Source organism: Triticum urartu, unplaced genomic scaffold, assembly GCF_056163025.1.
Source record: "Triticum urartu cultivar PI428250 unplaced genomic scaffold, HENAU_Tu73 scaffold2, whole genome shotgun sequence".
Lineage (NCBI taxonomy): Eukaryota > Viridiplantae > Streptophyta > Magnoliopsida > Poales > Poaceae > Triticum > Triticum urartu.
In genome coordinates this window covers 13,686,381-13,698,093 of record NW_028260368.1, presented here as the reverse complement: position 1 = coordinate 13,698,093, position 11,713 = coordinate 13,686,381, and positions in this window count along the sequence as shown.

Genomic DNA, 11,713 nt, shown 5'->3' with positions numbered 1-11,713 from the left:
CTAAAGAGTTCACCTATCCCAATAACAAAGAAACCAGACTTAAATGATCCTGTATTAAGAGCTAAATTAGCTAAAGGGATGGGACATAATTATTACGGGGAACCCGCATGGCCCAACGATCTTTTATATATTTTTCCAGTAGTAATTCTAGGTACTATTGCATGTAATGTAGGTTTAGCGGTTCTCGAGCCATCAATGATTGGTGAACCGGCAGATCCGTTTGCAACTCCTCTGGAAATATTACCCGAGTGGTACTTCTTTCCCGTGTTTCAAATACTCCGTACGGTACCCAATAAGTTATTGGGCGTTCTTTTAATGGTTTCTGTCCAACAGGCTTATTGACAGTACCTTTTCTAGAGAATGTCAATAAATTCCAAAATCCATTTCGCCGCCCAGTAGCTACGACCGTTTTTTTAATCGGTACTGTAGTAGCTCTTTGGTTAGGTATTGGAGCAACATTACCCATTGATAAATCATTAACTTTAGGTCTTTTTTAGATATTTTTTGATTCATTCAACCGTGAAGTACCATAGGTATCTAGGAAATAGTTACTTCCAAGTGAATCTTCCCTAGATACCTAAAATCCATTTTATTATGATCCATTTCGCGAAAATATAGATTGTACCAAAGATGCTAAATTGTTTTCTTTTTATTCTAACTCGAAAAAGAAGAAGAAAAAAAATTGCAATGGATTTAAAACGAGAGTTTATTCTTAAGTAAATCAATTGGGAGATGCTTCTCTAGAGTGTCCCATATATGTTTTCTATCTTCCATACGAAAACTGTCAATTCTCAGAAGATCTTCTTCAGTCTTACTCAAAAGGTCCAATAGTGTATGTATATTGGCCCTTTTTAGACAATTATACGTTCTAGAAGTCAATTCTAATTGATCAATAAAAATACAATTCAATGGAATTCCTTTTTTGTTTTTCTTTAGATTAGTTAATCTTTTTTGAAAAGTAAAAAGGGGTGGAGTAAACCTGTTTTTATTTTCTTCGAAACTAGCGCCCTCTTCCTCCGCGTGTAGAAAAGGAAGAAATAAATCAATCAAATTACGAGAAGCCTCATAAAGTGCTTCCTTAGGGGTTAAACTTCCATTAGTCCATATTTCTAGAAAAAGTATCTCGTGTTTTTCATTTCCATTCCCACAAGAAAAAATACTATAATTCACATTTCGAACAGGCATGGATACAGCATCTATAGGATAACTTCCATCTTGATAGTTCTTTCTGAGTTCTGTCTGATATCCACGATCTCTCTTGATCTGTAAATCAATACAGAAATCAATGGGCTCTGTCAAGTTAGCTATAGGTTGTGCCGTATCAACGATTTCTACGGAAGGCGGTAAGATGATATCTTGAGCAGTTATGTATCTAGGACCTTTGACGCAAATGGATGCGTCTCTAACTCCATAGAGATTACTTCTCAATACAATTTCTTTCAAATTTAGTAAAATTTCTTGTACGGATTCTTCAATACCTGCTATTGTAGAATACTCGTGCGGCACGCTCCCAAATTTTGCACGTGTGATACATGTTCCTTCTATTTCTCCAAGTAAAGCTCTTCGCAAGGCAATACCGACGGTGTCCGCTTGACCTTTTCTAAGCGGGGACAGAATGAAACGACCATAATAAAGGCGCTTACTATCTACTCTTGATTCAACACACTTCCACTGTAGTGTTTGAGTGGATCCTGCTACCTCCTCTCGAACCATAATAGACTAGTATTATTATTTTATCATTGAATCGTTTATTTCTCTTGAAATGAAAGTTGAAAGCGGGTTAATTCTTTTACAGACGTCTTTTTTTAGGCGGTCGACATCCATTATGCGGCATAGGTGTTACATCGCGTATACAACTTAATCGCACACCACTTTTAGCAATGGCTCGTAATGCGGCATCTCTTCCACTACCAGCGCCCTTTACCATAACTTCTGCTCGTTGCAAACCTACTGTACGAATAGCATCTACTGCTGTTCTTTGACCAGCATAGGGTGATGCTTTTCTTGAGCTTTTGAATCCACAAGTACCGGCCGAGGACCAAAAAACCACCCGACCTTGTGGGTCTGTAACAGTTATAATGGTATTGTTGAAACTAGCTTGAACATGAATAACCCCTTTTGTTATTCTACGTGCACTCTTCCGTAAACTAAAACGTGCATTCCTACGTAAACCAATACGCACTTTCTTACGTGAACCAATTTTTGGTATAGCTTTTGCCATATTTTATTATCTCATAAATATGAGTTAGAAATAAAAAAAAGAAAAAAAGATACAAAGATATCCGTTTCAGGGTAAAATAAACCCTTTACTTTAATTATTTTAAATGAAATTATTTTATTTGGAATTGGAACATTTCCGCGGGTACTTTTTTTTACTTTTTAGAAAGTAAAGTTCTTTTTCGAAAGATTACCCCTGTCTTTGTTTATGCTTCGGATTAGAGCAAATGACTCTAATTCGTCCACGCCTACGAATCAGTCGACATTTTGTACAAATTTTACGAACGGAAGCTCTTATTTTCATATTTCCGTATCCTTTTTTAAACTATGAATCTAATCTTTTGGAAAAAATAAGTCTCTTCGCTTGAATTTTAGAACTTAGAATTTATTACCCTAGAAAAAAAAAGAAAAACCTAATCCTTTGAATCTTTGGTATCCTTCAAATCTTCGCTATCCTTCAAATCTTCGCTATCCTTCGAGTCTTCGATACGCTTCGAATCCTTATGGGGAAGTCTATAAATTATACGTCCCTTGCTTGAATCATAACGACTTACTTCAATTTTGACCCTATCCCCCATCAGTATTCGTATAGAACTAGACCGTATCTTTCCTGAAATATAGCCTAGGATGATGGTGTCATTCTCTAGCCGAACGCGGAACATTCCATTGGGTAGGGCTTCCGTAACTAAACCTTCGAAAGTTACTTTTGCTTCTCTCGGGTTTTTTTTTTCTCTCCTATTTTTTTTTTCTGTCATATTTTTTTTCTCCTATTTTTCTATTTTTATTTTAAAAATAGGAAGGGCGAGATAGAATTCGAGCACTATAGGCGGGGCGATTACCATATATAACATAAGACTTCTCCCCCAATTCTGTTTAGTCGAGCTTCTCGATCTGTCATTATTCCTCGAGAAGTAGAAAGAATAGCAATTCCCATTCCACCCAAAACTTTAGGAATTCCTTGATAGTTGGTATAAATTCGTAAGCCGGGTCGGCTGATACGCTTTAAAAAGGTTCTTGTTCTATATATTCCTTTTATAGTCTTTCTCTTTTGATGTCGCAAAGTTGAAACCAAGAAATATCTGTTACGTTCCTGATGTTTCCGAACACTTTCAATAAAACCCTCTCGTAGAAGTATTTTAACAATGTTTTCGGTAATATTTGTAGATACTACTCGAACTGTTCCTTTTTTATTCATGTCCGCATTTCTTATAGAGGTTAGTAAATCAGCAATAGTGTCCTTGCCCATAAGACTCTAATTCTAGGTTCCTCCTAATTTTTCTATAATCAACATGTTTTCTTTTTTTTTTTTTCATTTTGGATTTTAAAACATATACGTAAAACACAATCTACTAAATTAATTCTTTGGTCTCAATTTCGCCTACTAGTATTTATAATACTTCAGGAGCTAATGAAACTATTTTGGTAAAATTCAATTCTCTCAATTCCTCGGCAATCGCGCCAAAAACTCGAGTTCCTTTTGGATTGCCTTTTTGATCAATTATAACCGCAGCATTGTCATCATAGCGGATTATTATACCGTCTTCGCATTTGAACTCTTTACATGTACGTACAATTACAGCTCGAATTACTTCGGATCTTTCTAGAGGCATTTGGGGCAATGCGTCTTTGATTACAGCAACAATAACATCACCAATACGAGCATATCGCTGATTACCAGCAGCTCCTATGACTCGAATACACATCAATTTTCGAGCTCCACTATTATCTGCTACATTTAAAAGGGTCTGAGGTTGAATCATATTATTTTGATTTCAATTTGTTATTTCAATGCAAAAGGATGAAAGAAATATTGTCTTTCCAGAAAGAAAAACCGAGCATTTTTTTTTATCTTCCATACCCCTTTTAGGGTTCTATATCTCTAATCGAATAAATTGACTTCGTATGGGCATTTTACTGGCAGCTATGGAGATAGCTGCTCTAGCTACAGTTTCAGATACTCCCCCCATTTCATAAAGTATACGACCAGGTTTAACAACGGATACCCAATATTCGGGGGACCCCTTTCCCGAGCCCATACGTGTTTCCGTGGGTCTTAGTGTAACCGGTTTGTCGGGAAATATACGTACCCATATTTTTCCACCACGACGTGCATATCGTGTTATTGCTCTTCGTCCTGCTTCTATCTGTCTCGCCGTGATCCAAGCGGGTTCAAGTGCTTGAAGAGCATATCTACCAAAACAAATACGATTGCCTCGGCAGGATTTTCCTTTCATTCTTCCTCTATGTTGTTTGCGAAATCTGGTTCTTTTGGGGTTATAGTCGATGGTTCTCTTTCTTAGTTCCATCTCTACTGCAAAACTGGACATGAGAGTTTCTTCTCATCCAGCTCCTCGCGAATGGAATCAGAAAGCATGTAAATTTCTCTAATTCATAATATTCCAAAATATTACGGTACGGATAGATACACATTAATAGATAATAGAAAAAGTTCGGTTTTTTTTATATTGAATTTGTTAAAACAGAAAAATATAATATATAGTCAAAAAAGAAGATCTAGAATATATCCAGATGTGTGTGTATATTTATCTAAATTCTATATTTATAGATAATGTAATCCTTCTTAAAAAAATCCTTATTTTTACTCTTATTGAATCGCGGTAAAGTATTCTAATTCAATAAGAATTTCGCGGGCGAATATTTACTCTTTCCTGTCTTATTTGTTAATTTATAAACTTACCAAATAAGACAATTTTTTTGGTTTGTTCCGCCATCCCACCCAATGAAGTGTTAGGATTCTTTTCAATAAAATCCTATGGAATCATAGGTTCTGTCGTTCCCACTGCTTCTCCTTGAATGGTTAGGTCTGAATCCCGCAACGGAGCTTCCAAAAAATTTCTTTCCGAGTTAATTTTCTCAGTTTTATTAACCCGGGCGGCTCTTTATTATTGCTTTAAATTTGTAGTTCTTGTTTCAAGTTACAATTTTTAATTCTCTATTATTTTTATTATATTGATGCTTTATCACATTGCCTTTTATGATGTAATTCATAGACCATACATAGTGGAATCCTATATCTTATTTATTTCCTCTTCCTTCTTTCTATCATCCCTCCCTTTATCCACATCCCTTTAGTTTTGCTTCACAACCTAGAATCCCTTTTCTTTTTTAGAGAAAAAATTGCAGTTGCTACAACTATATGACACATCTACTCATTTATGTTATGATAGAGGTATTTATTCATATAGTGACTGTTTCTTAGTTAGGATCTCGACAATACGAAGCAATAGGTTGGTTATTAGTTAATTTTCTATAATTACTAAGTTTTTTTCTTAAAAAAAAGAAAAAAATAACGAGTCACACACTAAGCATAGCAATTATATTAAATGATTTATCAATTTTCATTAAATCTTATAGAAAGAGGTATAATTTCTTCTTTTGCAGGGATTTCAGGAAAAAAGTCTCTTGTCATTTTTTATTCTATCAATGGACAGAATCCGAAGACAAGATTACTTATTCTTCGTCTACGAATATCCAAATTTTTACACCTAATACTCCATAGATAGTCCGAATTGGATAGCAGCAATAATCAATTTTAGCGCGAATTGTTTGGAGGGGAAGTCTACCCTTTTTAATAGATTCGGCGCGTGCAATTTCTTTTCCTCCGAGACGACCCGCAATTTTTACTTTTACTCCCCTTATATCTGCTTTTTTAGTTAATTCAATGGCTTTTTTCATTGCCTTTCGGAATGAAACTCTATTTTTTAATTGGAAAGCTATATATTCTGCAAGAATGTTAGGCTGTCTATAAGGTTCTTTAACTTTTTCGATAGAAATATTAAATCTCTGGTTTACAGAGTTAATTTCCTTTTGTAGATCTTTCTCTAATTCTTCGATTGCTCCTTTTTTCTTTAATAAATTTGGGAATCCAATATGGATTATGACGTGGATCGTATCGATTTCTTTTTGGATTTCTATATGTGTAATTACTTCGGAACTTGAACCTGAGTCCATTTTTCTATTATGTGTAATTACTTCGGAACTTGAGTCTGATTCTATTTTTCTATTCGAGCCCTTTTTCCTATTCTTTTGTATATAGTTCTTGATACAATCCCTTATTTTTTTATCTTCCTGTAGACCTTCAGAATAATTTTTTGGTTGTGCGAACCAAAAGGAATGGTGTTTTTGGGTTGTACCAAGTCTGAAACCGAGTGGATTTATTTTTTGTCCCATATTTTTCTATTCTATATTTTTTTTACTGGGAATCGAAATCTTAGATGGATCTAAAGGTTATTTAGATTTCTTTACTATATTTAGTACAATTGTTATATGACACATGCTTTTTTTTATGGGGAAACTACGTCCTCGAGCTCGAGGTCTGAATTTCTTCATAATAGTACTCCTACTGACTTCGGCTTTAGTAATAAATAAATTCGCTTTGTCGAAATCCCTATAATGAGTAGCATTTGCGGCTGCCGAATAAACCAACTTTAAGATGGGATAAGATGCTCGATAGGGCATGAGGTTCAGTATCATAACAGTTTCCTCGTAGTAACGCCAGCGAATCTCGTCAAGAACTCTTTGTGCTTTGAAAACAGACATAGGGATACGTTTTTGTGCTTTGAAAACTCTCTCGAACTTAAGTAGACGATCGGTTGGAACTTTCCTTGCGAGTTTCCTTAGCCCACTTTTCTTCTTCTTTATCCTAGGGATATACTTTACTAGTTTGAAACTTGTCATAAATAAGGTTATTCCCCGCCTACCTTTACTTTATTTTGAATCTTTTTTTCTTCTTAATCTTTCTATTCAGAATTCAGTTAACGACGAGATTTAGTATCCTTTCTTGCATTTTCATAACTCGTGAAATGCCGAGTAGGCACGAATTCCCCCAATTTGCGACCTACCATAGGATTTGTTATGTAAATAGGTATATGTTCCTTTCCATTATGAATCGCGATTGTATGGCCAACCATTGTGGGTAGAATGCTAGATGCCCGGGACCACGTTACTATTGTTTCTTTCTCCTCCTTCATATTGACCTTTTCTATCTTTGCCAATAAATGATGAGCTACAAAAGGATTCGTTTTTTTTCGTGTCACAGCTGATTACTCCTTTTTTCCTTTTTAAAGAGTGGCATTCTATGTCCAATATCTCGATCGAAGTACGGAGGTCAGAATAAATAGAATAATGATCAATGGAAAAAAGAAAAAAATCCTTTAGCTGGATAAGGGGCGGATGTAGCCAAGTGGATCAAGGCAGTGGATTGTGAATCCACCATGCGCGGGTTCAATTCCCGTCGTTCGCCCATCGCATTATTGCAAATTCCAAAAATGCAATTTTCCATATTCCTAGTTACGTATTTACTTACGGCGACGAAGAATAAAACTATCGCTATATTTTTTCCTTTTCCTAGTTCTTCTTCCAAGCGCAGGATAACCCCAAGGGGTTGTGGGTTTTTTTCTACCAATGGGAGCTTTCCCTTCACCGCCCCCATGGGGGTGGTCCACAGGGTTCATAACTACCCCTCTTACTACGGGGCGTTTACCTAGCCAACACTTAGATCCGGCTCTACCCAAACTTTTTTGGTTCACCCCAACATTACCCACTTGTCCGACTGTTGCTAAGCAGTTTTGGGATACTAAACGGACCTCCCCAGATGGTAATCTTAAAGTGGCCGATTTACCCTCTTTTGCAATGAGTTTCGCTACAGCACCTGCTGCTCTAGCTAATTGCCCACCCCTTCCACGTGTGATTTCTATGTTATGCATGGCCGTGCCTAAGGGCATATCGGTTGAAGTAGATTCTTCTTTTCTCTCAAAAAACCCCTTCCCAAACTGTACAAGCTTCTTCCAAAGCATACGGCTTTCTAGATGTATATGACGATCTCTAGACAGATGGATCTTATATGAATCATATGATGAAGTACCACATGAGTGGATATATAGGAAAGGAATCCAAATCTGCCGAATCGCTCATGTTATGATCTTCTACATCCTAGGTCTCTGCGTTCCGTCATCTGGCTTATGTTCTTCATGTAGCATTCAGATCGAATGACTCTATGAAATTACGTCGATACTTCCACATATTATGGGTAACGTAGGAGACATCCCTATTTTCCCCCGGGGGTCTTAATTACCACTGCTTAGCTTTCAATTTGCCTCTGACCATCAAATTAAATGTGAATAACCCGTCCTCCTCTCTTTGAAACAAGGGGCGCTTCCGGTTCTGTGCGTGCTTCAAACAATTTTGTCTTCTCCATATTACCATATCTCTAGAGCCAATAATTTTCTATGAGGAACTACTGAACTCAATCACTTGCTGCCGTTACTCAACAGTTTTCTGTTGAGGTCTATCCCGTAGAGGTAGTCAAATTGGATCAGTGATCGATTTCTAGGTTTCGTCGTAAACCTAATTGGTTACTTCCAATTACGTAAATCAATAGTTCAAACCGCACTCAAAGGTAGGGCATTTCCCATTGATATAGGAACTTTTGTACCAGAAACAATAGTATCTCCAATTATAGCCCCTCTGGGATGTAAAATATATCTCTTCTCACCATCCCCATAGTGTATGAGACAAATGTATGCATTTCGATTAGGGTCGTATTCTATGGTTACGATTCTACCAGATATGTCTTTTTGATTCCGTCGAAAATCTATTTTACGGTATAGGCGCTTATGACCTCCCCCTCTATGCCTTGCGGTAATGATTCCTCTGGAATTACGACCTTTACCACAACGGTGCCGTCCATGGATCAAATTATTTCGTGGATTGGATTTCACTTGCCTGTCTACGGTTCCCTTGCGTGTGCTCGGGATAGGTGTTTTGTATAAATGTTTCGCCGTATTATTAAGTATTCTCCTTTAGTTTTTTTCTCTATCTAGAAGTGGAATAGAATAACCCGGTTGAAGGGTAATGATCATACGTCTGTAATGCATTGTATGGCCCAGAATAGGTCCTATTCTTCTACCTTTTCCAGGTAGTCGATGGCTATTCACAGCTACCACCTTAACACCAAAGAAGAGTTCGACCCAATGCTTTATTTCTGTCTTAGTGAATCCCGATTCGACATTAAAAGTATATTGATTCTTTCCCAATAAACGAAGACTTTTTTCTGTAAATACTGCGTATTTGATTCCATCCATAAATCGACTTTCCCTCCTATGCTCTGAGTTCCAGTATCGATAAGAATTCGAGTTCTTATTGTTCTTATGTTATGGTATGAATATACCATACCAATTCGTTATGTATGGATGATGGATGAGATTCCATGGATAGAGAGCCAGTTCCAATAGACTTATGGAATGTTCCCGTTCGTGTGCATCCAGCAGGAATTGAACCCGCAAATTTACCAATTATGAGTTGGGCGCTTTAACCATTCAGCCATGGATGCTTAACAGGGATCATCGTACATCGTAAATAACCAATTTTCATATAGAAAGACATATCATAGAAAAATGAAATCGAAAATATTCCGAGATGGCAAATATTCGGAGATGACTATGAAAACACCTCTCTGGATCCTCGAATTGAAAGAGAGATTGAGAGGGATCAAGAATCCTAATTCTCGCTATTTGGAATGGATCCAATTCTATTGAGTCTGACTCATAGTGATCATTTCTCTTTAGCAAAGAATGACCTTGGTTATCAAAGGATTGAACAACCGGGATCCATTTACTTATGATACCTAGTTGGCATTGATAACAAGGATCTAATGAATTATGAGTTTAATAGATCCTCTTTAGCAGAAAGACGTATATTCCTTGCTCATTATCAGACAATCACTTATTCCCAAACCTCGTGTGGGACTAATCGTTTTCATTTACCATCTCATGGAAAACCCTTTTCGTTCCGCTTAGCCCTATCGGGTATTTTAGTGATAGGTTCTGTAGGAACTGGACGATCCTATTTGGTCAAATACCTAACGAAAAATTACGATTTTCCTTTCATTAAGGTACGAGGGCTTCTTATTCCACAAGAACGAAAGCACCTTTTCATTCTTTCATATACTAGGGGTTTTTACTTGGAAAAGACAATGTTCCATACTAAAGGATTCGGGTCCATAACCACGAGTTCCAGTGCACTAGATCTTGTAGCACTTAGCAACGAAGCCCTATCCATTAGTATTCCACATAAGAAATCCATTCTAGAAAAAAATACAATTAGATTAGCTCTTCATAGACAAACTTGGGGTTTGCGAGCCAAGGTAAGATCGGCTCGGGATCATGGGACCCTTTTCTATCAGATAGGAGGGGCTCTTGTACAAAATAGACTTACTAAGTAATAACCCCATAGAATCTATCTATATAAAGATAAAGAGGCAATCGTGTCAGGAAGCGGGTTTTTCTTTGGCCAAAAGGTACTTCGAACTTGGAACGAGCATGAAGAGATTAACGAGACTTCTTTCTCTTTTGAGTTTTTCTGGCGGACCTGCCGCGCAAGATCTTTGGTCTTCCCCTGGAACCGATGAAAAAAAGTGGATCGCTTCTTATGTACTCGCTCAGAATGATTCTTCTCTATCTATAGTTCATGGCCTATTAGAAGTAGAAGGTGCTCTGGTGCAATCCTTACCGACAGAAAAAGATTGCAGTCAGGTTGATAATAGTCGAGTGACATTACTTCGTCGGTCCGAACTAAGGAATCTGTTAGAAATGTTTTGAAATGGATATTGTTCTCTCTTTGATCAGGGATTGCTATATGAAAAGAAGTGGAGTTTGAAAAAGGGAACGGAATGCTCAAACCGGAACTGCTAGAGGAACGAATTTTCAATAGCATAACTTGGGCTCCTAGAATATGGCGCCCTTGGGACAATCTATTTGATTGCAGGGTTTTGTTCCGAAGCAAAGATATCCGCGGAGGCCGGTTCGTTCGTCCTATTCTGATATTCAGGACCAAGAGGTACTGGATTCTCTTTCGGATAGGCCCTGAAAGGAGAAGAAAGGCTGAAATGCCAACGGACCTCTGTCTATTCTCTAATTCACCCGATCCGATAGTACCCGTTTTTGGAACGTCCAGTGCCAAAGTCACTGAATGGGTAAGTCACCAATCCAATCCCTTTGACAAATCGGATGTCATATTAGATATCATATTCTATATATATAGAAATATCATAGATAGAATAGACATATAGAATTTTTGGTCGGCAAATTCGAAGGAATCATTGAGTGAAAAAGGAGCAAAGAATGACAAAAGACGAGACTCTACTAGTCTTCACTCTTGTGGTTTCCTCTTCCTCGGTTTCTGTTTTCTTATTCGGGATCTTGCTTTTCATGGTTCTCATCTCTGCAACTCGCGATTTTCGCGAGAGAACCAAATCCAAGTTGGTGAAGATCATGATTTGGGCTGGCACGGGGATCGTTTGATCGATTTCCTTGATTTGATCGCTACTTAATGGGCGTGCGCTCAAAGGATACAAACAGGGATTCGCAAACAAAAAGGGGAATTCGTAGTCACTTTTTCCTGTCGCGTAAAAAAAAAGTCTTTACGCGAGAGCAATAGAGGTTGGGATACATCTATCTCTTCTGAGCAACCTCTTTTG